The 23,725-nt window shown below is 46.1% G+C and overlaps 1 protein-coding gene across 1 annotated transcript in view; it reads right to left on the bottom strand.

The window, feature by feature from the left end:
- Positions 1–7,370: 7,370 nt before the first annotated feature.
- LOC307183175 (F-box/LRR-repeat protein 21) overlaps positions 7,371–23,725 on the bottom strand; it is a 90,746-nt gene continuing 74,391 nt past the window's right edge. Inside the window, exon 9 of the transcript XR_013827393.1 lies at positions 7,371–7,539. The gene's annotated coding sequence lies outside the window, so the exon portion shown is untranslated. The remainder of the gene's footprint in view (positions 7,540–23,725) is intronic.

Genomic DNA, 23,725 nt, shown 5'->3' with positions numbered 1-23,725 from the left:
TATATTTAAGCTCTTTGTGGGTGGGAATCTTATTTGTCTTATTCACTACTCCATCCATAGTATCTAAAAGAATATCTGGCACATAGTAGATGCTCAACAAATATTTATCAATTACATAAACTAAATGCACACAGGCTGTTCTGGTTGACAGATACAGCTTGTCTTCTGGGGAATGGCATCCTCCCAGCTCCTTAGTTAAGTCTAGAGCTGACTTATTTATCTGGCTTAACAAGTCACTGCTGAGCATGCCCTATGCAGTGGCTCCTTTGGAGGTGATAACTGGATGTGGTTCTTAACCTCTGGGAATTAAGGAGTCCTTAACCTCCAGGACTGATGGGAGAGACAGACACACAGACAAATACAAGACAATGTGGTAAATGCTGTGCTCCAGCTCGGCAAACAACGAGGAGAGCATGATCTTTCTGCTGCACAAGACATTCACGCAGTGAAGTCGGGGAAAGCCACAGAGGAAGAGCCTTTGGGATGTGTACATTTTCCCTTCTTGCAACATCTCACAGATATGAACTGTAAAAGAAATTCTCCTCACAGTCTCTCTCCCTAAAGTATGGAAAGATATATATGGCACTAAGTATCCGCAGTTTGTCCTGAAAGAAGGGAGAGCTGGAACACCATGCACTTGAAAGAGCTTGTGATTGTCTGTTCTGTTTGCATGTCAAGCACCAATTAGATTATTTATGCCTCTCAAGTGGATTTTGCATTAACCTGAATATCTGGTTTTGGCAGTGTTTTATAATCTCCTAGATTCACTAATTGCCCCTCCTATCCTGGCTTGGGGTAAGGAGATGTCACAGGAGGTAGAGGGGCCTTGTGCCTATGGAATGATCAGGAGGAGAGCAAGCCAGCAGTGTTCCCATGGAGAGGACAGAGCCCAGGAGTACCTAAGGTCCCAGGTCTCCATCGCCTTGCCCCAAGGGGGTTCACACCCAGGACCAGCCTCATCGGAGAGCAGGGTGCCACCCTGCTCCTCACCATGGGCGCTGACTCACCTCTGCCCATTAGACACTCATAGAGAATACAGACTTCCGAATACAAGACAAAAATCCACCTGGAGGGCTTCCCTGGTGGCGCAGTGGTTGAGAGTCCGCCTGCCGATACAGGGGACATGGGTTCGTGCCCCGGGCCGGGAGGATCCCACATGCCGCGGAGCGGCTGGGCCCGTGAGCCATGGCCGCTGAGCCTGCGCGTCCGGAGCCTGTGCTCCACAACGGGAGAGGCCACAGCAGTGAGAGGCCTGCATACCGCGAAAAAAAAAAAAAAAAAAATCCACCTGGAGCACAGGAGGCTCCAGGCCAGGTCCTGAGGACTTTGCACAATCTAATGTCTCAGAAGTTACTCACTTTTGCCTTAGACCCCTTGTCTAAACTTGGTCTAACAAAATGATCAAGGCTCATTGTCAAAATGAGGCATCATCCAACTCCCTATGGTTAAATTATGAATCAGTCACGAAAAGACTTTTCATTAAAAAAAAAAAAAGCCTGAAACCCATTTTCTGCTACATTAAACACACACATACAAACTAGCTGGATGATTCAAATAGACAAGACCTTTCCAAACTGCAAACTCATATAATTTATGCACCCTCTAAAAAAAGAATAAAAAAATCTAACAACAAAGAGATGAGGTGGAGTGATTGGAGCTGGGCACCCTTGGTGGGACACAGGGCACTTGCTGGCTCTGAGGCTGGACACTGGGAGGCATCTGTGGTTTCTGTTTCTTGGGCCCCTAGAGGAGGTGGATCAACCCAAGGTCAGCAGATCCCTCCTTTCTACAGCATTCCCACTGAATCGCAGTCGAAAAAGATGATGAATGTTGGAGCTGGAGGCATTTTGGAAACTCTCTAGACCAATCCCTTCATTTGTAAACAAGGCAAGAGAGCTCCAGAAGGGAGCCCTGCCTCGTCCGAGGTCACACAGCAAGTCCACACTGGAGTCAGGAACAAGAAGCCAGAGTTCCTGACTCCCAGCCACGGGGCTCCCAGGGCACCCGTCATAATCCATTGGTGTCGTGAGTTACGGTCCGTGTATATCTGTCCTGGCGCCCTAACGAGACTCTAATCTCCACTGGCTGCTTTATTCTTTGGATCCCTTGATAGTCCCTTAATTTGAAGCTTCCTTAGAACTTTCCTTTTAAAACAACGCTTTGTTAATAGCCTCGCACTGAGCTGTTCCCAACTTCTCATGAAAATAACGAACACAACATCAAAAAGAGTAAGAATCTCCTTCTGTGACTTGGGATCAATATTCAACCCAACACCAGACAAGAAATTGGATAAAAAGATGCCATTTTAGGACCACCCATTCTGTGGGTTAGGGAGCCAGCCCCTAAAACCAGGACCACAAGGGCTAGCAGTCCAAAACGCCGGGACGTTGTCCAGAGGGCTCTCTGCCTTCAATGGCACCCTCTCCTCATGTCCTGGGGACAGTGGATGAAGAGGAACTGGGCTCCACAGTAGCCCAGGAGGGGAGCCTTCACAGGCTGGCACTATAGCCCCAGCCTACAGATGGCAGAGCCTGGAGGCAGGTGTGCCGGGGTACAGTTCTTTCTACCTACTTTATCTTTATAACGTGTCAGAGAGCTAGCTCAACAGTGATGTAGGAGAAAGAGGATTTCAGCTAACAGATGTTCAGTAAATAAAAACCTGCTGCTCGCCAGGAACAAGGCCAGAAAATTGCGCCACGATCTATGACTCAACTACTGAGCGGGGCTTTTAACAGAAACCCCTGATGACAGAGGCAGCAACAAGCATGAGGCCCCACAACCTCTCTACTGGAAACTAATGGATCTAGAAAGAGCTTCCAACTGTTGGAGGATGAGTAGAAGGGGAAAAACAACAACAACTAGAAAGTAATCATGGAACATCTGGAAAAAAGCACCCAGGTTTGCAATTAAGAAGTTTTAAATGCAATACCAGAAAAAAATCCCAAAAAAACAAAAACCCTGCATTAGGTCCATAAGAAGCTGAGCTGATACCACAGAAAAATGTGTCAGTAGCACGGGACGAGCATGAGACTCGGAGAACACAGAGGAGAAGGGCAAAGTGATGACAGCGAAAGGAAGGAAAGGACAGGTTTTCTCTCACTCTCCTCATTGCCATCTTGCCACAACAAAGAGCTATAGAGCTTCCTAAGGAAGAAACTCACACGGTTGGAACAAAAGCAATAATGAAAGATATAACTAAAGAAAACTTTATATTCAGTATGCACATTGAAGGGGCTCATGGTATTATGAGTAAAAATAAGTTTAAAGGGGGGTTGTGCAGGAAAGACCTAACAAAACAGGCCTAAAGCTGCTATCCTTAGACCTCTAGCTGCTTGCTGGGGTCTGGGAACTTGGCTGGTAAATAGCTCCCTACACTGATATAAAACTTAACCTAAATGGTAAGTAAGAGTGGCTCACTCTGCCTGAACTGTTTTTTACAAACACTGTGGTTTAGGCTGAACACCTGCTTTCCCTCTGGGAGTCTGGAATATTGGTGCATGCTAGGTAGAGTGCCTGTATGATCAGGCACTCTTGAGAACTGAATCTCTAATCGGATTCCCTGGGCAGACACATCACACATGTTGTTCCATTTTCCTTGCTGGGGAAAAGTCAGCTCTGCGTGACCCCTGATGGGAGTCAGAGAACATAAAGAGGTCTGTGCTTGTGTTCCTCCAGACTCTGCTTGTGCCTTTTCCCTTATAAGCCAGTTGCATCCTCCTAATACATTGCTGTCATAAGTCTTAGCCATGAGTACACGTCACGTGGACTTTTGTGAGTCATTTTGGTGGATCTCCAAATTTAGCAATGGGACCCCTGATACAAGGGCTTCACTTAAAACACATTCTAGCAAAGTATTTGAATTTTAAGAATAACTTACTTGTACATTATAAGCATCAGGGAAGAAAGACAACTTCTTACAAAGAATATAAAAATTGGCTGGCTTCAGACTTTTCCTTTACCACTCTATGTGTGGCAGCCTTCAGAGGGTTTTGAGGGAAGAATGTTGGGACCCAGTAATTTTGTGGCCTTCAGAATAAAGTCAATAGACAGATATTCTTAGATACGTAAGCACTCAAAATAGACTTACACCAGTGACTGAGATCATAAACTTTAAGGGTAGGAGAATATGGAATTCTGCATATGCACTATTTTTATGGAGAGCCCTAATTCAAAATCCAGTCTGATTGTTTTATGGGAGAATTCTGCAACTTCAGGCTTAGCCCTTCACTCTTTCCCTCAGCTGTTTTCTGCTTCTGACATGTTACTGAGACCAAGAAATGATATTTTTGCGCCATATCTTTCACCCCATAATTTAGGAGGAATCTTCTGTTGCAGTTGATGGCCACTTAAACTATTAGGCACTACAGTTCTATTCTTAATGACTGCTAGACATACAAGACAGCAATAGGTCTCATTTTGTAAGAGTCACTGTACTGAGGGTTGTTGTGTTGAGTAGGATTCTGAACCACATCTGAACTCCATGGGAAATAATTAGGGGGATCAATGAGCGATGACTGGCCCGGGAAAAAATGGAGCATGGCGGTACATGTGTCGCTCGTTTGCTATCCCTAATCACATACTCAGCATGTTGTGGTTTAAAAATTAATAAACAAAAAAATCTTAATTTTGTCCACAAAAGAATAGCTGCACAGTTCAATAAAAAAGACCATTTACATTTCAAGAAGTTTGAGTAACAGTTTTCTGTATTTAAAAAATTCACGAGAAAAAAAAAATTACTCCAAGAGTGACTTGGGTCATTGTGTGTGTGTGTGTGTGTGTGTGTGTGTGTGTGCGTGTGTGTGTGTGTGTGTGTGTGTGTGTTTTAATGTACTGGGAAAGTTAATAAACCACTCAAATGCAATTATTATCTGTCATCAAGCCCGTCTTTCAATAGTTTTTCATTTGGAACTTTGTTCCTTCGTTAACTATGCCTTAAAAAACAACTATATAGTAGTAAAAGTAATGCATATTACTTTTAAGAAAGTAAATAAAAAAAAGTAATGCATAAAAAAAAAGTAATGCATATTACAAAGTCATTGATGGAATCTACCAAAGGGTTAATCAAGGTTACCTCTGGAAGGTGAACTTTTGATTTTTAAAATTATTTATCCAGGCTATTCTCTGTTTGTGCCCCTGCTCACCATCAGGTCTATTCTCCACTTTTCTCTACCTTGCTCAGTGACCCTGGATCTGTACTGTCTATAGGTCACATTGCCCGGGCTCTCTTGCCTTCTGGCTTCTGGTTGGGTTTGGCCAATTGGGGTGATTAGAAGAGATCAGAGGGAGGAAGGAAAGGTGCCTGGGAAAGGTAACGTTGGAATAACATTGGCACTCCGTGTTATTTCCCAGCAGTAGAGTGGATCACTCATGTACATATTTTGCTGCTCCTTCCTGCTTTTTGTATATCCTTCCTCATGTATATGAGTAAATTACATCATCTCTAAAGGTTTCACAGTTAGAAACTACCTAAAACTTGTTCACCTATAAGATTTCTATTCCTTCCCATGGGGAAGAAACTGATAAGGTATCAGGAGGTCTGGACTGAGGACTGGAGGCTGAGGTCAGGATGGCACTGCCTGAGTCTGAATTCTGTGGCAGAATAGAGATTATATCTTAAATTTGAACACATAGACACTGGGTGAAGTTCTATGCAAAAACTGTTTAAAGTCATAAAATGTTAGCTCTATAATTACGAGGAAAATTAAGCCACACTTTCTAATATTTAAAGAAAACATTTATGAATTCCACTAATTAGATAAGAAATGGTGAGATCTTCCTGACAAGTTTGAAAAATCAGACCAAAAAATGAACACACATTTCTTTCTCTTAAAGTTGTTATAAAATAACAGCTATGTCAGTCTGCATCTTGGTTTCACTGTCCATGCATGGGTTTATCAGTTTTGTTTTCCTGGGCCGTCAGCTGATATGCGTTCTTCACTTCATTCTTTTCCATCACTGAGTTACCCACTTTGACATCTCAGCAATTTAGTTCACGTTGTGACACGTTTGATTTTAAACAACAGGCTAAAAATCCTATCCAATACTAATGTTTATATAATATTGTTGGGGAGACAGAAGGAAGTTTGAAAAAAAATAAAATAGTAAAGGAAGAAAGCACAAAGAAAAGGGTTGACAGACGAATTGCATAACGTTTTTAAACCTCTCTGACAAAAATACAAAAACATCATAAGATAAAAAGGTAAACAACAAACCGAGATACGTATCTGCAAAGGCAGCAAAGGATCAATATCCTTAATGTAATAAGCTTTTGCAAATCAATTTAAAAAAAAAACTGGGTAAAAAGCATAAGCAGTAAATTTCCAAAAGAATAAATTAAAATTGACAATGAACGAATGAGAAAGTGCAGTTTGATCACTAGAAAAGTGAGAAATTTTAAAAATTCTTGCCTATTTGATAGATGAAAGATTATAATACCCAGTGTTGCGATTGTAACTTTTCTTAAACACAAGTTGCCATAGCTTTCAAAACTCTTTCTAGGGTTTCCCTGGTGGCGCAGTGGTTGAGAATCCGCCTGCCAATGCAGGGCACACGGGTTCGAGCCCTGGTCTGGGAAGATCCCACATGCCGCGGAGCAACTAGGCCCGTGAGCCACAACTTCTGAGCCTGTGCTTCTGGAGCCTGTGCCCCGCAACAAGAGAGGCCGCAACAGTGAAAGGCCGGCGCACCGCGATGAAGAGTAGCCCCCGCTTGCCACAACTAGAGAAAGCCCTCGCACAGATACGAAGACCCAACACAGCCATAAATAAATAAATAAATAATTTTTTTTTTTAAAAGGAAAACCTCTTTCTAGTATGCATGCCCATTCACAGAAATCCCACTACTACCAAATCATGGGAGATGGGCTTAAAGACGTCTGAATTGAGCTATCATCTCAGGATGACAATGGCAAAATGTGGAACAATCCAAAATCAGGGGGTTGGCTAAACAGGCTAAGGTAAGTCTGTGGGATGGGATATATGCAGCTGTAAACATCATGTATAGAGGACTGCAGACTGAATGGGAAAGTGGTCCTGATCTACTGTTTACTGAAAAATAGGACAAACTAGCTCACATGCCATGCACAGGTGTGTTGTAGGGTGGTTTGGGGCTGTACAGTCTGGAGCACCCAGCCTGCAATTGAGCCCTGGCCGCGCCCATCCCCCCAGGTAATCCTGGGCAGATTTCCTGCCCCTTCTAAACTGCAGTGTCTTCCTTTGTAAAAACGGTATTAAGCAAAGTACAGGCCGTACAGGGTCTACGGCCTGAGATCTTCCAGGCAAATACTTAGTACACTGCCTAACTGACGTGTGCTTTAGGTTTTTCTTGTTTTTAAAAATAAATGTTGAAAAATACTCACGGAAAATAGGCAGAACAGACACCAAAACCCCTGGCAGTGGAACTGTAACCAGCTTTTGCTTCTTTTTACTCTTCTAGGATTTCTGCGTCGAATGTGGATTACATTCCATGTTTACACACACATACTAACGTCGCTCTATCAGGTTACCAGGAGTCTTGGGGAAACAGCTGAAACCCATCCTTCTAGGAAGCAAAGAAAGAAGAAATGGCCAAATGAGGGGGAAACCAGCCCCTCACTCTAGGCAACACACTCCAAGCCCGGCCTGCGGGGCGGAGGAGGGCACCTCCCGAGCCTGTCAGGCAGCAGGCCCGGGGTCATGGCTGTGGTTGCTCGGGTGGGCAAGGGCTGCACACTGGCCCTTTGTCTAAGCAGGCTCTGCTGAGGTCAATGAGAAGCAGATGGCCCTTCCCCTCCTCACACACCTGGGATGCAGGGCCTGCCTGAGCCCCCCCGGGGCAATCTGCTTTTCATTTTATAAGCAGAGCAAAGCTGCAGAGGAAGGAGGGAGGGAGGCTATGGTTTTCACGGTGTCAGGGGAGTTGACGCAAGAATAATTCAATTCTCCCTGACTCTGAAAGACAAGGCAGTGCAACCCCACAGGATACCTGTAGCGGCCAAGCTATAACCCACGCTCACCTCTCACTCCCACCGGGCAGAGGCAAGCCAACCCCGGAACCCGTGGCCTGGACCCCGAGGCTCCAAGCTCTTAGGACCAGCAGAGGAAGGGAGTTCAAAGTTTCTTCAGTCTGTCTTGGGTAAAGAAGCTAGAGAGGAAGGTGGAGGGGCCGGGGAGCAGCAGGCCTTCCACCCTGCAGCCGAGGGAATCATTATAAACACCAGGGGGTCGCCATCCAGCACGTAGGGCCCCTCCTTTCCTGGATAGGAGCACAGGCTCTGGAACTGTCCTGTCCAGGATCTCATCCCAGCTCTCTGCTCACTTGCTGCGTTACCTTAGGCGAGCTACCTAAACTCTCTGAGCCTCTGTTTCCCCACCAGACAGATGGGCACGAGACTTGTGTGATGTCACAGGAAACGGGATGACTGCAGGAGATGATCCACAGGAAGTGTCTACAGAGTGCTTGGCACATAGTAAGTGCTCATTAACTGTTGGCTATTGTCACTGTTCTAACTGCCAGATTCTCTGTGTCTTCCTTCCCTCCTCTTTGCACCGTGGAGTAATTTACATGGTGACAGTCTTTCATGCATAATTTCCTCTCATAGCAGCAACTGTTCTCAGTCTTTGCTTCAGGGTGATCTCTGCCTGTGTTCCACATGGGGGTCCCCACCTGCAGACACTAATGATTTATATTGTCTTTGGGATGAGTCCAGATTATTGCATGTGATCGTTGTGTGACAGCCCAGCATGACCCAGCGTTTTCCCTCATCTGGCAGTTGTGCAGCAGGGACAAAGGTCTTGAGAGCCAGAGAATGACTGTAGATAATCCCAGTAACGAAGTGCCACCCTAAAGCCCTAAGATAAGGGAGAGGAGGATGAGAAGAAACCCCGGAGCAGAGCGTTTCAATGGCAAGTCTACGAAGAAGGGGGTAGAGTGGTCCCCAGAGGAAGGGGAGCAAACAGAGCGTTTGAACAGGTGTGAAGGTGGCTGAGATTTGAGAAGACATCAGAGAAGGAACAGAGTTTCAAAATACACAGGAAGAGGAAACTGCTGAGTGGCCTTTTGGGGGTGATGGCAGAAAAGACCCTAAGAGAAAGCCATCGTCAGCATGAAAGTCTGGAAAAACAAGAATCGTAAGATGCTTACATGATGGACAGACAAGTGATAGGTGTCAGGAAAGAAGAGAGTGAGGATTCGGTGCAGATGGCATGGTAACTGAGATTTTCAGAAAGAGATGACAAGTACACTGCATCAAACATCTCCAAATCAGGTGTGGCTGCATTTGACTGGCAGCTTCCCCTGAATGTGCTAATTACACTCATTTGTTCTCAAATAAATTAGCTGATTTGTCAGGAGGGCTGAGGTACTAGGGTCTGAGAGAGTGTCTTCCCTCAGTGAGCAGGTGGGTAGTTCTGTTTCAATGACAGAAAATTCATGACTATAGAGCAACACAGTCACTTTTTATGAAGGTTTTGGATTGGGTCCCCAGCTATATCTCACAGCAGAAACTGGATCAGAAGCCTGGCTAAGATAAAAACGACCTCAATGTCCACCAACAGATGAATGGAAAAGGCAAATGTAATCTATACATACAATCGGGTATTATTCAGCCATAAAAAGGAGGAAAACCCTGCTATTTTTGCAACATGGATGGACCTCGGGTGCATTACGCTAGTGAAATAGGTCAGACAGAGAAAGGCAAATACTATGACAAATACTATGATCTCACTTACATGTGGAATCTTAAAAAAATAAAAAAGAAAACCAAGTTCATAGATATACCAAACAGAATGGTGGTTGCCAGAGGCAGGGAGTTGGGGGGTGGGTGAAATGGGTGCAGGCAGACAAAAGGTACAAACTTCCAATTACGAAAAAAAAAAGTCTTGGGCTTCCCTGGTGGCGCAGTGGTTGAGAGTTCGCCTGCCGATGCAGGGGACACAGGTTCGTGCCCCGGTCCGGGAAGATCCCACGTGCCGCGGAGCGGCTGGGCCCATGAGCCATGGCCGCTGAGCCTGCGCGTCCGGAGCCTGTGGTCCGCAACGGGAGAGGCCACAACAGTGAAAGGCCCACGTACCGCAAAAAAAAAAAAAGAGAGAGTAGATCTGAAAAGTTCTGATCATAAGAAAAAAATTTGTAACTGTGTGTGGTGACGAATGTTAGCTAGACTTATTGTGGTGCTCATTTCACGATATACACAAATATTGAATCATTATGTGGTACAGCTGAAACTAATATAATGTTGTATGTTCATTATACCTCAATTTAAAAAAGACAGAGAAGGTGGCAGCAAGATTAACAGTGATACCCTCCTTTGTATCAGGCAGGGATAGGCTAGGTTACGTGGCAGTAACAAAGAACCCCAAATCTCAGGGGCTTTTAACAACAAAGGTTTATTTCTCATGCCCACTGTGGGTTGGCTGAAGCTTTGCTCTGCATCCCCCTCACTCAGGGACCCAGGCTGATGGAGCCACCATCTCAGATCTTGCCAGTCACTGTGGCAGAAGAAAAGAGAGTGAGACAAAACACACACACTGGGGCTTCCCTGGTGGCGCAGTGGTTGAGAGTCTGCCTGCCGATGCAGGGGACGCGGGTTCGTGCCCCGGTCCGGGAGGATCCCACATGCCGCGGAGCGGCTGGGCCCGTGAGCCATGGCCGCTGAGCCTGCGCGTCCGGAGCCTGTGCTGCGCAACGGGAGAAGCCACGACAGTGAGAGGCCCGCGTACTGCAAAAACACACACACACACACACACACACACACACACACACACACACACACACACACACACACACACACACACACACACACACACACACACACTGGCTCGTAAAACTTCTACTCAGAACGACACACATCACACCTGCTCACATTTCACTGGCTAAAGTAAGTCACACGGCTGCGCTGAATCAGCCAGGAGCTGGGGAGGTACAATCCTACCATGTGCTGGTAGAAAAGGAGGAAAAGAAAGAGAAGGGAATGAAAGAGTACATGTGTGAGCCGCCCTAACTACCCCAACCATGCATTCCACAACTTACCCACCTGCCTGTCACGTGGCTGTCCCTCCTGGCAGCCCGCACCCCTCTCAATGATTCTCAGACATCTCTGCCCACCTGGGCACCACAATCTTCAAGTCACATTTTGAAAGAGATGATTGGTAACAGTGCTTCCAACCTGACTTCATAGTCATCAAATAAGGGAAACACAGAGCAGAACCTCTGGGAGGACCTAGCCCAGAGCCCCTCTCTTTACAGGTGGAGAAACAGGGAGTCAAAAGAGCAACCGCGTGTGGGAGACAGAATTCTAAGACGGCCCCCAAGATTGCCACCCCCTGGTGTGCACACTGCAGGGTCTGCCCCCTGGAGGGTGAGTGGACCTGTAAACAGGAAGGGATATCACTCTAATGATTATGTTACTTTACATGGCAAAAAGGATTTTGTAGACGTAATTAAGATCCCCTGAGCTAACCAGAAGGGAGGTTATCCCGGGTAGGCCTGACAATCTGAACGCCTGTAAAAGAGACGCAGCAGCAACAGGCACTCTCCTGCTGGCCTGGAAGAAAGCAAACAGCCATGCTGTGAACAGCCTATGGAGGGGGCCACCTGGCTAGGACCTGGGGCAGCCTCTAAGTCAGCAAGGAGACGGGGACCTCAGGCCTACAACTGCAGGACCTGAATTGTGCCAAGACCCTGAACGAGCTTGGAAGAGGCCCCTGAGCTCCAAACGAGAACACAACCCCAGCCAACACCTTGATTTCAGCCTGGTGAGATCCTGAGCTGAGAACCCAGCTAACCTAGGCATGACCCATGAAAACTGTGAGATTGAAAAAAATTATATAAGCCACTAGGTTTGAACTAATTTGTTATGCAGCAATGGCACACTAATATGCCATGGCATTGGCGGGTTATGCAACTTCCATCCCCGGGGCTTCTCTGCTGAACTCCACCACCCACTGGGCATGCCTTTGCAGCTGGGAAGGCAATCGGACTTCACCCATGAAGCCGTTAGGAAAACAAGCTCAAATCAACACCCATCATTCTCTCTTTTCTTGCAGTCTTTGCTCCATTCAAACCATCTCACACATTAATGACAAGGGAATCTTTCAGAAACACTGCTTTCTCCCATACCCTTCCCTTCTCCCAAACCAGCAGCAACTCCATTCTCTTGCCTGGGAACATCAATTCTGGGCTTCTAATCCCAGTATTCAAGGCCTTCCAGCTCTTTCTCTTGCTCTCACTGAACACAGACTCTCTAATCTAGGTCTGAGGGTATCTGCATGGCCCGTCCTACCTGCCCGGATTGCCACCCTCTGTGCCCTTCCGTAGCCTGCTCCCAGAGGCATGACACTTGTCCCCTGGTCTCTGTTCATCTGACGGGTCCTTAATATCTCCCTTTCCCCCCACCACCAGTGAAATAAAATCACCCACAGTGAGTCCCGCTCACTGTACTCTCGTTCTCCGACTGTTCCATAACACCTGGCACAAATACAAGGCATTTCTGCACTTGACTCCATCCAATAATAAACCGTCACAAGTATCATATCATTTAAATCTCTTCCTGCCAAGATTTCAAGCTCTCTAAGGGCAATAACTATGGTCACTCCAGGTGCTACATCCGGAATCGGAAAAGGCATTTGTAGTCATAGCTAACTGGAAACAACCCAGATATCTATCATCGGGTGAAGAGATTAACAAATTTTTATTGCCATTCAATGGAATACTGCTCAGATTAAAAAAGGGAATAAATTATCAACAACATGCTATCATGTGGGTGAATCTCAAAAACATTATGCTATACTATTTATAATAATACTATATTATCTATTTATATAAAAACCTAGAAAAAGTACGGCGAATCTATATTGACAAAAAGCAGATAAGTGGGTGCCTGGGGCAGGGGTCGGGGGAGAGTAGCAAAGAGGCACAAGGGAACTATTTAGGGTGATGGGAATGTTCTGTATCTTGATTGTGGTGGTAGCTACATGAATGTATAGATCTGCCAAAACTCATCAAACTGTATACTTAAAATGGATGCATTTTAAGTCAAATTATGCCTCAAAGTTGACTTTAAAAAATTCTTTGTATATTCCGAGTCAACTCAGACTTTGTTGAACACATCACAGGACACACCTTTCGGAAGTGGAGATCTGCACATGATTTGTAAAGAGGACGCCTAGGAAAACGCCTACAGATGCCTGTTCAGGCACCGGTCCCTAGAACATGGGTTAAAGGTGTCTCTCCCACATAGATGAGCTCCTAGGCTGACAGCAAAGTGTCGCTTAAATGGTGACTTAACCAACTTAAAGAGGCATTGCTCAGCAACGGAAGCCCAGAAGGAGAGGGAGAGGAGGACAGAAAAGGGCATGTGTTCAGCAAGAGAGGCCCAGATTTGGAGGTTCAAAGGGCATCTGTCCTCCCCGCAGCTCTCGCCATGTGGCGCAGCGGGGCAGGGCTCTTGCAGAGGCCTCACCCTGACCCAAAGGAAGAACTTCGGGGACCAGCTCCACCCCCCTGCTCTGAATCCACATGCCCCAGACACTAGCCTGGTTATAGTCTGACTTGCAAAGGAGCCGGGTCCTGGAAAGGGGCATAGGGCTTCCCACCAAAGAAAGGCATCCCTGTCCGCACCAAGTGCCGGAGGGCCACTGCCCGGGTCATGCTGTCTCAGGTGGCCTTTGGATAGCCAGCCACGACCCCTTCTTCCTGCTGTCACTCAGGACACCTCCCGCAAGATGAGGCCTGGCAAGGGCAGCAGCTGGAGTGGGAGGAGAAAACAGCAGGGCTCCAGCCCTGGAGAGAGCCAGAAAGAAAGCAATCCCTTGTTTGGTAGGAAAGAGCTCGCAACTAGCACGCTGACTGTAAAGAACTGGAAACCAAGTTCTGAGGTAGGAAAAGAAAGGGAGCGTGCTCAAGGGCTAGTGCCGTGGGAAAAGCGGAGTGAAGAGCAGAGAGGCTTGGGAGCCAGGGAGCTAGGAGGCAGGAAGAGGAAGGAAGAGGCTGTAAGCTCAGCCGTGGCCACGAGCAGCAGCAGAGATGGAAAGGGGAAGAGAGGGCACTAGAGGAAAGGAAGGGGAGACAGCTCTGCTGGCTAGTGCTGGGGGTGGGGGGACACAGGGCCTGTTTACACACAGGGCCGCCGGGCGGTCCCGCCACCTGACCAAACCCCAGATGCTCCCCTTTTCGCCCAAATTCCTCGACACTCCCTTGCATCAGAGCCCCCAGCCCCACTCATCAGCACTGCCCTGACCACTGTCCACAACCCAGTGCCTGGACTCTGCTCTCCTCCCACAGGCCAGGACTTACCTGCCCCTCCTGGGTACGCTGCTGGAACTACCCTCCTGCCGCCCCCTTGCTGAACCACGTGGAGACGTGCTCAGTCGCGGAGAAGCGACTCCACATGTGTTAAGTGTGTACTATCCTCGACATGTTCATTCCAACTCTCATAACAACCCTCCAAAGGAAGCCGTCCCATCTCCACTTGGCTGTCAGAGAACCTGGGGCTCAGAGGGTTGACCTAATTAGCCCAAGTCCAAACAGCTGGTGAGGGGCCAGTGGAGATTGAAACCTCCTTCCAGCTCCTCTCTACTGCTCCCAGGTGGACTCAACGACAAATCCATTCAACTCATTTCCCTGATTAAAATCCTCCACTGACTCCCCAGTGCTTACAGCAGTGTTTTTCAATGTTTTTTGTGGTCACAGTCTACTTTCTCCAAACAATGTTTACACGGACACTCACCTACCACCTAGACAACGGCAGAGCTGACTCGGTGTGTGCGGGGCTGAGGCCCAGCACCCCGCCTGCTTTCCTAGCTGCCACCTCCACCTGAAGTCTCAGCAGCACGCCAGTTTAAGACTGAAACTCCTGATCTGAGCCCTGGCCTCTTCCTGTGACGAGTGGTGGGACCATCCACTCGGGGACCTGAGGGCTAGCTTCTCCCCATGTGCTCCCTCACCCTCCATAAGACCCAGCAAGCCGTCTGAGGTGCCTTCTCCAATCTCTCTTGAGCTGACGTCCTGCTCTCCATCTTCTCTGTGAGCACCAAGCACCCAAGTCCAAGCGATTATAGTCTCTTACGTGGAAGAAGAGTGGCAGAGCTTCCCCGCTTCCACCCTTGCATCCCCAAAGTTTGGTCCACTCCCCACACAGCGGCCAGAGTGAGCCAAAACAAAACTCCCCGCCAAAGTAGAAGGCCACCCTGACGTAGGAACTTCCTGACATTTGAATGGCATTGTCACTCCCCTCTACCCTCAATCAAATATGGCCATGTATTTCCTTACTTTTATTTAAAAAAAAATTTTTTTTTACAATCTTTTTTTTTTTTTTTTTTTTTGCCGTATGCAGGCCTCTCACTGTGTGGCCTCTCCCGTTGTGGACATGCAGGCTCAGCGGCCATGGCTCACAGTCCCAGCCTCTCCGTGGCATGTGGGATCTTCCCGGACCGTGGCACGAACCCACGTCCCCTGCATCGGCAGGCGGGCTCTCAACCACTGCGCCACCAGGGAAGCTTTTTTATAATCTTGAGTTGAAACTATCAACCAAAAAGTAATCTGAGAGTCAAAAGAATGGGATGTGACCTGTTCTTGAATTGTTGCATGACCACTGAGTTTCACCAGCCGCAGAGTTCATAGAATCTGCTCTTTCTCTTGCCTGCAGCTGTTATGGAAATAATTTGTGTAAAATATTCAAAATTAATTACAAAGAACATATACATCTGAAGCACTCTTATGTTTCACTGACATGAAATAATAAATATGGATATATGGACATCTGGTTGACAATATGATGTTCTAAGATCTAAAACAAATCTGATGATGTCATTAAATACCTATCTTTCTACTTTTACTTGTATTTAGAACAAGGTCCCTCTCAAAATCTATATTTATACGTGGAGTTGGCCACATGGTCCTATAAATCATAAGAAAATTTGGAGCAGATGTTATTGGGTAGCTGGAATTCTGTTAAGACTGCATTTTAATGGAAAAATGACACAGAGCAGACTTCCTACATGTTTCACAGATAGAGTAATGCAGCTACTTGAAAGGACTATTTATATTCTAGATAGGTTGACTTTTAATCAACAAATGCGATTGCTTATTGTCTGCTCTTGGGTGAGTCAGACAGTGGGGTATGCAGGCATTTCCGGGCAGGAGGGGAGTTGGGTCACTGCAAGAAGGTTTTACGGTACTTTCTCTGTCAGTGTGTCTTGGGCTGTTTCTCCTCTTGCTGGCTGGTAGAGACGTTCTAGGGCCTTTTCACAGTAGCCTTCCATGGCCCTGCAGCCTCAGAAACTTGTTTGAGAGGGAAGTGATAAACGTGAGCTAAACCTGAAACCCCACAAAGCACAGAAACCAACTCTTTGGCTGTGTACATTTCAAAGATTTTTGAAATCCTCTGTTTTGTTGGTGTTTACTCCTCTGAGTCTGTTTCATCTGAAGTCTATGTTTTGAACCTTGTTTGGAATAATTTTCCAGGTGTGATTTTCTAGGGTTGCAACATGTCCTTCTGAAGACAAATGCCTGTGCTTCTGAGATGCACTAGGTGATGTTCCGCTTCATGTGGCCTCTGGCTCCCCTGCTTTTATTCCTCCCTTTCAAGTTACTGACTGGAGCATCACAGAGCTGTAGTCCAGATTTTCTACTTTTTTCTGTAACTTGGAAAATGAAAAGGTAAAGCTGCAGTGTTCAACACGGGAGGTCTGGTGGATAAGCGGATTGGAAAATGACTTCACTCAAACAATGACTCAGATTTTCTGATATAGAATAAGGTGGTTTAACTCTGCTTATCCCAAGTTAGGTTAGGTGTTCTGAATAACTGCAAACACCATCCTCAGTTGGGCAGCTATCTGTGATTTCAGGGGAGAGATGGGGTGGGTGGGCAGAAGAAGAAGGACCGTACCAAGTGCTCCCTGGGTGCGCGGTGGGGTTTCAGAATGGGTGGTGGCTGAACGTGCCTCTCTCCCTGCACTGAGCACCTGGGGGCCGAGGCCTCACCATTAGTGTTTTCACAGGAAGACCCTGGGGTTGGAAAGGCAGCCACAGACGCAGCACCTGCCTGGTGCCACCTGAGTAGCCCGGGTTCAGCCTGGTAGACTGAAGGACAGACGAAGAGACAAAAACGCCATAAATCAGAAAATCTTTTCCGGTTGAGGTAATTACAGGGATCACCAAAAACAGAGTAGATGTTAATCACTTGTTTTATGTAGAGAGACTTGCACATGCCTATTACGATTCACACCGAAGCTAGACCATGCTGCCCCTGTCATTTGATTGCCTCAAATATTTACTGAATGCTTACTATGTACTAAGCAGTTAGGCTCAGTGACGACATCCCAATTAAGCAGATTTCCACGTTGTTTTCATCAGCACAGTGTAGTATTTATAATATATTGCTGGATGAAAAAAAGTAGTTTGAATCACAGAAGGACACACACACTGTAAGAACATTCAAAAATATAAAATGTTACCGATAGCTCTTGGGTAATTGGATAATGGGCTATTTTTATGTTTATACAGCATTATAAAAATATATATACCACTACCCAGGATATGTCTAACTCCAGCTACCAGGAAAAAGTCCTCCCAACAATGAATCATCGACAACTAGCAAGGACAGCATGTTATTTGTTGCCGTGACGACACAAATCTTTACCAACTGGTCACTTACTGCCCTTGCCTTTGGAAGATGGTTGCTCTAGATTTCTACCTCTCAGGAAGCTCCCACACTTAGGTCCTCTTAGATTTTTTCATAGTTCCTTTGCAGTACATAGTTCCTAGGTGGACAAGTATGGTTCAAATCCCGGAGAACTCATGTGTCAGGACCTAATTTGTTTTGACATACTGTATGTGTAAGAAAACTGAATTGACGTCAGTTTCAAAGCCAACACGAAAACCAGACCTTCCACCAGAAAGCTGCATCACGCTATTGCTTTTAATCTTTTCACTTGGGCCAAGTTTAGACAAGAGACATCCACTCCAGGTAATTCCAAAGGCACCGAGGTGTACAGAGACACCTGTGGCTGGAACCCTGAAGACTCCAATGAGTAGCACTGGGGATGCACCACTGGTGAGTGATGGCAACGCACTTTCTTCTTATAAATACTGATTGTGTTAAGTAAGCATTTTTGGATTTCATAGAAAGGTTTCTATCTTAACATATTTGCAGAATTCGCAAGAAAAACATTTGGTGAAGTACGGATGACCAAAGGTCATCTTACTGCAGGGAAAAAGGTGTGTACTTGTCCTAAATGAAATTTGATGGTGTTATGAGTCATGGATATACCCCAAAGTCACGTGACACTTCCATAATTACACACAGTGTGAGAAATCCTGTCTCACTGCTGCTATAAAGTTCAAGGCACAAAGTGTACGCATATTATTTTTGCTTTGCAGTCAACCAGTGGAAAATACCAGTTTTCAACTTGGACCAGCCAAAGCATATCTCTAAATTATGCTTTATCGCAGCATAAATTTTCTTAACTTGTTTGCTAAACAGGGTAACATTGCCATGGATACTTTCCACTGCCCTATAACTTCCCTTACACATTCTGACACTTTCTTTCAAAGCTACCACATATGATACCAACTGAACACGTTAGCATGTCATTTGTTCTCAGCATGGATGGGAAATCCAGAGAAAAAGCAGCATAAAAATATGACGAAGAGAGAGGAAGCATAAAATAAGGAGAATGAGAGGGGTGGAGACCCACAGCGTGACTAAGAAAATGTACTGGGGTCACTTAAGCCTTTCAGAGCTCAGGGAGCCTCCATGTTTTCTCTAATCAAGATCACTTCCTATGAGAAGGGATGCAACAGATGGAGATGGAGAAGCACGTTTCATTGAGCTAGCTGACACAGGGAGCGAGGAGGAGAGCTGTGGCCCACAGACAGGATGGGAGACAGCCTTCTCTCTACTCACTGAGGAGGGAGCTACGCACCCCCCACCCCTTCCTAGCCCACGGTGCCCCATGCAGAGGGCCCGCGCTCAGCTGTCAGCTTCTCCACACACCTGAGCTGTGTGGAATGGAAATGTCTGCCCTGCAGTCGCTTCGGAAACCCTGGCTGGGAACGGACCATTCTAGATTCTGTGTTGGGCTCATCAGAGAGGCCGACAGGACTATCGATATCCATTCAGATACCTCCTGCTGGCCTGTGACAGAGAGACTGCAGGTGAGCACAGCCCAGGAAAGACAAGTGTGACTGCCACCTTGCTGCCTGTCTCTCCTCTTCAACGTCTCTGAAATCTGCCCACTTCTCTCCACGTCCACTGCCAGCTAAGGCCCAGCTGCTAACACTGCAACGTCCTCCTACCTGCCCTTCCTGGGTCCTTGTTGGCCATCCTCCTAACCAGACTCCTCACTGAGCCAGGGTCCTCTTCTCGAAGCACAAACACCATCACGGCTCTACTCTGCTTAAACCTTCCCGCGGTTTAAGACAACCCGAAGCCTCTCACGTGGTCTATAAAGTCTTCCCCGCTCCTCCCCACCGCCTCCGCCGTGGGCTCCTCTCACCCGTGCGTCCCTCTTCCTCCTCCGGGACACGCTGGGCGTCTTCGTGTGGGGTCATGGCACATGCTACGCCCTGCGCCCAGGCGCCCTCCCTTCTCTGCCCCTGGTGTGGCCCCAGCGCCAGCCCCCTCCCATCCCCGGCCCTTCTTCCAGATCTTGGCTCAGGCATTACTTCCTCACAGAAGCCCGCCCTGACCCTCAGTCTAGGCCAGGCTCCCTTGTTATCTGCTGTAACAGAACCGTGTTCCTTTCCTTCATAGCACATACTGCAGTTTGGAGAGACATTAAGCAACTGATCACACTGCTGGGACTATGGCTCTTCCCCTGGCGTATCAGCTCCACGAGAGGAGGAACTGCTTTTGATTCACCTCTTTATGCTTAGCTCCCAGGACAGGGCCTGGCACTCAGTAGGTGCTCGATAAATATGTGTATTCTCTCAACTGATACCCACTAACCTAGTCATACACCAGCTTCTCAACCTCCACAACCAGCAGTGCTGAGCAGATGACTTTTCTCTTTGTTATGCCTGTCTCTCTCCTTTTATATTTTACCTCCAAAGAGCTGACTCTGTAAAAAAAATTTAAAAACTAAGACAGATGCTTTCTTTTACAGACGACTCTCTTGATAAATCACGTTTAGAACAGAGAATAGGAGAAATAACAGGGTCTTGCTTCTTAACATCTATTTGCCGTCTCGAGTTGACAATTTCTGTCTGACCTTTAACTGTCTGTCAGCAGGATGAGGCCGCCTGCCCACACCAGATCACAGACAATTCAAAATGGGCCCAGGTCAGAAGCCAAAACCTTGTCAACAAAGGTCCCTCTTCCAATAACGCCACCTAGAACCGCCTGTCCTCTCTGCCTGCGCAGCCTGAGGCCGTCACACAACTCCAAACCAAGTACAAGCAAACAGGTCCCAAGGTGCTGTCCTCAGCCATCTGCTTCTCAGGAGCCACAGTGTTCGGACAATACAGGTCTTCTTAGTAACAGTGAGAGACATGAAAGCTTAAAGCCACACCTGGCCATAATGAATATTACCGTAAATAGTCCTAAGTGATGTTAATGCACAAGAAGGAATCCGAGAGGATCTCAGCTTAGAACATGCCTAGCAGATAAGCAGGCCGAAAGAGTAAGTATTTCTGTTCTTGGACTGATTACAGGGAGCACATGTTGACCTCATACCTTCTTCCTCACAGAGCATTTGGGGAAGTGGGCGTGAGTCAAGAACCCACCTTTTGATTAATTAATTTGGAAACAGAGAGATACAGTGAGTGGCCCAAGCTCTCAGAGTGGGCCAGAGGCCAAAGAACTCACTCTGATCACATCCAGTTCAGGGTTCCTTTGCTCAGTCCAAAATCACAAAAGGGTCTTACAAGGTGTGGCCCAGGGACCACCTGCATCAAAACAACTCCAGAGAGTGTGTGGAGAACACTTTGACTCAGGACCCTCTGGGGATAGAACACAGACATATGCATGGTCAACAACCTTATCAAGAATTCTGATGTCCACTAACATTTGAGAACCACAAAGCTGAACTTAAATTTCTGCCTTGACAGCATACATCATTTCCAAGTTTATTCTTCAATCTGAATTTGTGACTTTTTGGGATACGGAGGAAGAAGGATGTAGAATGAAACCCATGGTGTTCTTAAATTTCCTGTTTGAAGTCACTGGTACTTGGGTTGAATAAACGGACTTCTGCATTATGAGGACTTGGAAGAGGAGTGTATTGCTAAAATTAGAGGAATCATTTTAAACGAGGGATGGGCCTTCCTCTCAGTGCCCTCTGGTGGAATTAATCCAACCCACTGTTTACACTTAGAGTCTGAAAAGACTTTTCACAGCCTAGGGGATAAAGCAACTGGAGGAAGATAGGAGTGATTCCCCTTGCTTTGGGCTGGGACACTGAAAAGCTGCACCCCAAGAGTAGAGGGAACGAGAAGTAGGTAAGCTTTTGCAGGGACTATAGCGCATCTCATTCTTGGATTGAGCTTTTCCGAGCTCATCCTGGCTTGCTGGGATGCTTAGGGATCTAGCAAAAGCAAACATAATTCCTCTCTGGAATTATAACCTCATCTTAGTACTCTATTTCTACAAAAAAATTCTGTAAATACAATGTCCAACACAAGATTAAAAACAACCAGAGCAGGGCTTCCCTGGTGGCGCAGTGGTTGGGAGTCCGCCTGCCGACGCAGGGGACGCGGGTTCATGCCCCGGTCCGGGAGGATCCCACATGCTGTGGAGCGGCTGGGTCCATGAGCCATGGCCGCTGGGCCTGCGCGTCCGGAGCCTGTGCTCCACAGCGGGAGAGGCCACAACAGTGAGAGGCCCCCATACCACAAAACAAACAAACAAACAAAAAAAAAACAACCAGAGCCACTCAAAGACAACATGAGAGAAAAACAATAAAGAGAAGAAACAGACCTGAAAAGGCTTTAGATGTTAGAGTTACCACACAAACTTTAAGGTAACTCTGCTATATATATTCAAAGAGCTAAAAGACAAGCTTGAGAATTTTTGTCGGATAACTAAAAATTATTTTGAAGAAAGAACCAAATTTAAGTTTTGGAAATTAAACATACAATAACTAAAATCAATAACTTAATGAGTGGGTTTAACAGTAGATTAGATATAACTGAAAAGAAAATTGGTAAGACAGGTTAGAATACTGTACTTAAATTGTGATTTGTAGACCAGTAGCACTGACATAACCTAGGAGTGTTTTTTTTTTTAAATACAGGCACACCTTGGAGATATTGCAGGTCCAGTTCCAGACCACCACAATAAAGTGAGCAAGTTAGCACAAATGTTTTGGTTCCCCAGGGCATACAGAAGTTATGTTTATACTATACTGTTGTCTACTGAGCATGCAACAGCATTATATCTAAAAATATAAGGTATATACCTTAGTTTAAAAATACTTTATTATTAAAAAAATTCTAACCATCATCTGACCCTGCCACAGAACTTCAATTTGTAAAAATGCAATATCTGCAAAGCATAACAAAGTGAAGTACAATAAAATGAGGTATGCCTGTAGACTTTTATCTTAGAATGGTTTTCGATTTCAGAGAAGTTGCAATGGTAGTACAGAGTTTGCATATAACCCACACCCAATTATTAACATATTACATTAACATGGTACATTTATTACAATTAATGAACCAATACTGATATGTTCCTACTTTTTTCCATTTGGTAATTAGTTTGCTTAATGCAGATTTAATGAAGTTATAGCCTGATGGAGAAAGAACATGGGCTCTAGAATCACATAGACCCGAATGTGAATCTGGGTCCTGCTCATAACCAGCATGACAATACATTCCTACTGACTAAAACTCATACTTTATTTATACTTCCTTAGTTTTTACTTATTATCCTTTTAATGTCTGGGAGCTTTTTTAGATGTGTGGAATCTAAGCCCCCACTACAGACCTAGTTAATCAGAATCTATATTTTTAAAAGATCCCCAGGTCATTTTAAAGACATTAAAATTTGAGAACTGTTGGTTAGAAAAAGGAAAAATTTCAGAATGAAGCATGAATAATAAATAAATAAATAATATAGAAGAGAGCGTAAGAGGAAGAGTAAAGACAATAAATACAGACAATGAGATGCAAGTCTTACATAAGCGAAATTGCAGTCTCCAAAGGAGATTACAGAGAGAATGGATCAGAAACAATAGTATAAGAGACCATGGCTAAGAGTTTTCTAAAACTGATAGAAGATATCAAGCCACAGATTCTAGAAGCTCTAGGAACCCAAAACAGGAATGAAAGAAAATCCACAAATGGCGGGGGGACCTTCAAGATGGTGGAGGAGTAAGACCTGGAGATCACCTTCCTCCCCACAAATACATCAAAAATACATCTACATGTGGAACAGCTGCTACAGAACACCTACTGAAGGCTGGCAGAAGACCTCAGACCTCCCAAAAGGCAAGAAAATCCCCATGTACCTGGGTAGGGCAAAAGAAAAAAGAAAAAACAGAGACAAAAGAATAGGGACAGGACCCGCACCTTGCGGAGGGAGCTGTGAAGGAGGAAAAGTTTCCACACACTAGGGAGCCCCTTCACTGGCGGAGACGGGGTTGGGCAGGAGGAAGCTTCAGAGCCACGGAGGAGAGCACAGCGACAGGTGCAGAGGGCAAAGCAGAGAGATTCCCACACGGAGGATCAATGCCAACCAGCACTCACCAGCCTGAGAGACTCGTCTGCTTACCCGCCGGGGTGGGTGGGGTCTGGGAGATGAGGC

Source organism: Stenella coeruleoalba, assembly GCF_951394435.1.
Source record: "Stenella coeruleoalba genome assembly, chromosome: 3".
Lineage (NCBI taxonomy): Eukaryota > Metazoa > Chordata > Mammalia > Artiodactyla > Delphinidae > Stenella > Stenella coeruleoalba.
This window is presented reverse-complemented; position numbering and strand designations above follow the sequence as displayed.